Source organism: Schistocerca piceifrons, chromosome 10, assembly GCF_021461385.2.
Source record: "Schistocerca piceifrons isolate TAMUIC-IGC-003096 chromosome 10, iqSchPice1.1, whole genome shotgun sequence".
NCBI classification, from domain to species: domain Eukaryota; kingdom Metazoa; phylum Arthropoda; class Insecta; order Orthoptera; family Acrididae; genus Schistocerca; species Schistocerca piceifrons.
The window spans coordinates 131,935,172-131,941,171 of record NC_060147.1 but is presented as its reverse complement, the minus strand read 5'-3'; the positions used below and the strand labels follow the sequence as shown (position 1 = coordinate 131,941,171).

Genomic DNA, 6,000 nt, shown 5'->3' with positions numbered 1-6,000 from the left:
GATAGGCCTAATAATTTTTGAAGAGGTATGCATGGTGTCAGCTTTCCATATGGATTCGCAGCAGAAAATGTACCTTTAATTTTAACATTCTGCTGTGAACAATTGTGTCAGCCAGATGGATCAGCCAATGTCAATTCTAATGTTAAGCGGATAAGAGAGAAGAAAGACGGATATATTAATGTATTTATTGACATGTTAAATGATGTCAATTGGGACTCAGTTTTGAGTGCTGTTGATAAATGTGATAGTTGAAATACGATTTGGTTGATTTTGAAAAGTTCAGAAATCGGACTGTCAGTTGCAGTCATCAGTGGATAGAAAGCGCTTAATTGCATTATTAAAGGTATGTATCCAGTCTTCGCAGTGGTATTTTGTAAGACATGGCATTGTATAGTTGTGCGTTTGAATGCAAACTTTCGAAGGTATAGAGAGAAAAAAATTGATTGCCTGGGGCTTGTCATACAAATAAATTGCCTTGGTTATTTCCCAAGGCCGTCACTTCAGGAACACTAAGAAAATTTCTATTTGATGGCTTTTTTTTCTTTGTGTTGGAGTATCAATGCGAAATTGAATTATAGGATTATTTAAATAGATACCACTTGCGATTCCGTCCGTAGTTCGTGTAATCCGCCTCCCGTATTACTTTCCCTACATTACGTATCTTGTCAATGACTAGAGAAACACAGACATTGTATGAACTGTAAATATGTATTGCAAATTAAATATTACCACAATATTATTGTATTTTTTCGTTCATTTTGAAAATGTAAATGTCACGTTTTATCTCAGTTCCAATTTACTTCGTAGTGCCATTGATTTTTTCCTCGGTGTGCCCCGTAAAGCGATTGTTTTTATTAAACTTGATTGACATTTTTTGTTGTGTCGAAGTATTTGTTTCTCCTCCTCTTGCCACATATGGCTAGATGTGTATCAAACAATTTCTGCGTTGTGTATTATGATTTCAGTGTTCCAGTGGCTGGTGGTGATGTATGTGCTACAATAATATTTTTTTAGTGTCTTAAGGTAGGCCTAATTGAATTTACATTGTGCGAACTATAACCTCATGAAATAATGTTTGCTTGGATAGGCCTAATAATTTTTGAAGAGGTATGCATGGTGTCAGCTTTCCATATGGATTCGCAGCAGAAAATGTACCTTTAATTTTAACATTCTGCTGTGAACAATTGTGTCAGCCAGATGGATCAGCCAATGTCAATTCTAATGTTAAGCGGATAAGAGAGAAGAAAGACGGATATATTAATGTATTTATTGACATGTTAAATGATGTCAATTGGGACTCAGTTTTGAGTGCTGTTGATAAATGTGATAGTTGAAATACGATTTGGTTGATTTTGAAAAGTTCAGAAATCGGACTGTCAGTTGCAGTCATCAGTGGATAGAAAGCGCTTAATTGCATTATTAAAGGTATGTATCCAGTCTTCGCAGTGGTATTTTGTAAGACATGGCATTGTATAGTTGTGCGTTTGAATGCAAACTTTCGAAGGTATAGAGAGAAAAAAATTGATTGCCTGGGGCTTGTCATACAAATAAATTGCCTTGGTTATTTCCCAAGGCCGTCACTTCAGGAACACTAAGAAAATTTCTATTTGATGGCTTTTTTTTCTTTGTGTTGGAGTATCAATGCGAAATTGAATTATAGGATTATTTAAATAGATACCACTTGCGATTCCGTCCGTAGTTCGTGTAATCCGCCTCCCGTATTACTTTCCCTACATTACGTATCTTGTCAATGACTAGAGAAACACAGACATTGTATGAACTGTAAATATGTATTGCAAATTAAATATTACCACAATATTATTGTATTTTTTCGTTCATTTTGAAAATGTAAATGTCACGTTTTATCTCAGTTCCAATTTACTTCGTAGTGCCATTGATTTTTTCCTCGGTGTGCCCCGTAAAGCGATTGTTTTTATTAAACTTGATTGACATTTTTTGTTGTGTCGAAGTATTTGTTTCTCCTCCTCTTGCCACATATGGCTAGATGTGTATCAAACAATTTCTGCGTTGTGTATTATGATTTCAGTGTTCCAGTGGCTGGTGGTGATGTATGTGCTACAATAATATTTTTTTAGTGTCTTAAGGTAGGCCTAATTGAATTTACATTGTGCGAACTATAACCTCATGAAATAATGTTTGCTTGGATAGGCCTAATAATTTTTGAAGAGGTATGTATGGTGTCAGCTTTCCATATGGATTCGCAGCAGAAAATGTACCTTTAATTTTAACATTCTGCTGTGAACAATTGTGTCAGCCAGATGGATCAGCCAATGTCAATTCTAATGTTAAGCGGATAAGAGAGAAGAAAGACGGATATATTAATGTATTTATTGACATGTTAAATGATGTCAATTGGGACTCAGTTTTTGATAATTTCTTGAACCAAAGTCTCTGAGTTGTGGTACTCACGTTCGTCATTAATCAAAAACATCCCCAGGCATAAAATGAACGAGAAAATGTTATATGATATACACATGAGCTGGCCCTCTATACAGTAGTAGAGAGACTCAAGCTGTGCATAATATGTAAAAATTCTTGTATGCAGCTGGAAGACACTACTGATAGACCTTATTTAAATTGTAATAAATAAATTTGACCCTGGTGAAAAGCCTTGCTCTTGAACTTCACGCAGAAGGTGGTTCAAACAACTTCAAAGCAGCATGAGACATTACCAAACAAGAAGATTCCCAAATTTGCATACAAGATATACTGCTGGCCCCACTGGAAGTGAGTGATTACTTTCTAACCTCAGTGAGTGAGCTGAAAAACAAAATCAAGACAAACGGAATTTCTGCATTAGATCTTCTTCGTGCTGAGTGACACAGAACGTTCAAGATTTCAGGGGGAAGGAGATCCAGTACATAACCTTAGCCGGTGTTATAAAATTAGTGTCAGGGTTCTCCAACTCCAGAACTGTGGACTGTTATTGGTTCTCAAATTAAATTATGTAATAAAATGTATTTTTTTTATCAGCAGTTGCTTTCTTTCATTTTTTCGTGGTCCAGTTAAAACTGCTCTAAATAGTATCTATCTTTTAAAAAAGGAGATGTGCATGTGCTGGAAAACTAGTGACCAATTTCTATTGTTCCAGTTTTTTCTAAATCTTTTTAATTTCTAATGTACAACAAGATTTGTATTTTGAATACTGCTGTAACTAAAGTTGTTAACCAGATGTTAACTGAATTTTAAAATAAGGATTTGTTATCTGTTGTATTGTGTGACCTCAACGAAGCCTTCGACTGTATACCTCAAGCACTTGACAACTTGGGTCCATGACTCCATTGGGTGTGCACCACACATGAACTATATCATCATCTCTCCCTAACTGAAATCACGACTCATCTGATCACGCCATTCCAGTCGTGTAGAGTGCAACTGGTAAGATAATGAGCCCAGAGAGACACTGCAAGTGATGTGCTGTTAGCAAAGGCACTTGCATTGGTCATCTGCTGCCATAGCCCATTAACGCAAAATTTCTCTGCACTATCCTAACAGATATGTTCGTCATATGTCTCGCATTGATTTCTGTGGTTGTTTCGTGCAGTGTTACTTGTCTGTTAGCGCTGACAACTCTGCATAAACACCGCTGTTCTCAGTTGTTAAGTGAAGACTGTTGGCCACTGCGTTGTCCGTGGTGAGAAGTAATGCCTGAAATGTGGTATTCTCGGTGCACTCTTGACACTGTGGACCTTGGAATATTGAATTCTCCAACCATTCTGAAATGAAATGTCCTGTGCATCTAGTTCCAACTAGCATTCAGTATTGAAGGTCTTTCAATTCCCATTGTGCAGTCATAATCACATTGGAAGCCTTTTCACATGAATCACCAGAGTACAAATGAGAGCTCTACCAATGTACTGCCTTTTTATACCTTGTGTATGTGATTCTACCACCACCTGTATACGTACATATCACTATCCCATGACTTTTGTCACCTCTTTGTAAAGCTCTGTCTCCACTTAGCACAAAGTGTTTTGATCACAAATGTTTGCCACACTTTTTCCTTACTTCCACTGTGAATGGCCGTGATTGTTGAAGGAAAACTGAATTCATATATTTGTGAGTATACTTTCTTAGGAAAGAATTAAATTTCTCATCTGCTGTGTAATCTTGGTAAACTTCTCTGTAAACTCTCTGTGAATAATGTAACTGAGTCAGCATTTACATTTATGTGAAAATTTCCTTTTCTGTGCTTACTTAAACTTAACTGATGGTGATGTATTATTGCTGCCATCATAGTCAGATAAACCATTTACTATGGGTCTCACATTATTTAATTAAAGAATGTTGAATTTAGACATAAATTGCTGTTATACTATGCCCTTCTATTATTTTTGGGAATGTTACTGGGAAAGTCAAACTAAAGCTGCACATCAGTAACTTAGGTGCCCTTGATCAGAACTATCCGATGTATATATGCAGACTGAAGTGATGAATGAAAATTTGTACCAAGACCAGGTTTGAACTGTGTATTTTCATTTGAGAACCATCTGAGATGAACTCTAAATTTTTGAAATCTTCACATACAGTCACTTCTTCGTTATTTGTATTAAATATTATTAGTACATCATCTTATTACTTACTGGAGCTTAAAACATTTCCTGCTGAGGGCCTATAAAGTGGCAGATCTGTTACCTTGTATGTTTCCAGGTCTTATCACTGAAGTACTGCATTAAAATTGCTTTTCAGTACACTGAATGCTTTGGCCTGGGACTGTATTTCACTTTCCTTGTATATAGCCGCTTCCGTTTTCCTCTTATTGGGCCTACAGCAATGTGCGTCTGTTCAAATTCTGTGACTTCCAGATGATGTTCTGTTAGGTGTGTAGCCCTTATTTAACTGTCTTATATTGATTGAGAAGCTCTTTTTTTTTCTTACTGAACAAGCTACTTATGTTTCGATGGAAATGTCCAGGTGTGTTACGATTTTTAAACTCTTTACTATCCGAGACATAGTCATTTGTTTTTCCCTTTATTGCTGCAACTATATATCTTAGTTCTTCAACAACTATATCTTTTGGAAACATTTGCCCTAAAAAAATCCTTATGAAAATATTGGAAATCACAGGAATTTGATGATGTACACTGTTCTGGTTACACTGATTGCTTCTGCCAATTAGTCGTTCAAATAACCTCTAACCTGAAACATACATACTTGGACTGTTCAGTATGTGTTGTGATTATGTAAAGGGTGACCCACCATCACATCTGTGTGTGAAGGTCCCAGTCATTTGGGCGACTGCTGAAGCTCTGCATTTACAAGTTCAGTGGGATGCTTGGTGCTGGGCTTATGGTACCACCAAAAGATGACACAATCTTACACTTGTGTGAGGAGTATTCCCAGAATATGCCTGATGTCATTCTCACTTGTGTAGTTGAGGTAATGGTTCAAACAGTTCCCAGCAATAATCAGTACATCATCATCTTTACCAAGATCTTCCCCCAGAGAGCCTAAATCACAGGTGACATCATTGAATGTACTTGGCTTAAAAACACTACTTACCTAGTATTCCGAACCCAAGGAGTTTCGGCCTGTGTCTTGTCAGTGTGTTCCTGAGCTCCTTGGGTTCTCTGCTGTCTCTGTCCCCAAGGCAGTGATGCTACAGAATGGCGACATCTCTTGAGCATGTGTCCCGATCTGGCTGGTTTTACAACAGTCCAGTCTTAACTTCACTGTAAACTGCAGCACACAACTCTTCTAATTCTGTCCGTGTTACTGTGAGAACAGATTTAAGAGTAGCTGCTCTTTCTCCATGATTGTGGAACAATTACTGCCGCACCAAAGGCTTGCAGATATGTATACGAGACTAGTCGCTTCACAACATCCGAGACAAAGGAAGTGTAAGCGGCCTTCCCCCCCTGTCAACCATTTCTCATTACTCTGTGGTACTTTCCAAATGTGTCCTTTGTGTGTTATTTTTATCCTCTGAGTTGAGTAAAAGCTTGCATTTTGTCTGTAGAGATAGCACTTAAGAAAGTA

General features: G+C 37.2%; 1 protein-coding gene across 2 annotated transcripts in view; it reads left to right on the top strand.

Annotated features, from left to right (window-relative positions):
* The first annotated feature begins 1,299 nt into the window (after positions 1-1,299).
* Positions 1,300-6,000, top strand: part of LOC124718919 (transmembrane and ubiquitin-like domain-containing protein 1) — a 61,529-nt gene continuing 56,828 nt past the window's right edge. For both annotated transcript variants that reach the window (XM_047244574.1, XM_047244573.1), the window contains exon 1: positions 1,300-1,425. The gene's annotated coding sequence lies outside the window, so the exon portion shown is untranslated. The remainder of the gene's footprint in view (positions 1,426-6,000) is intronic.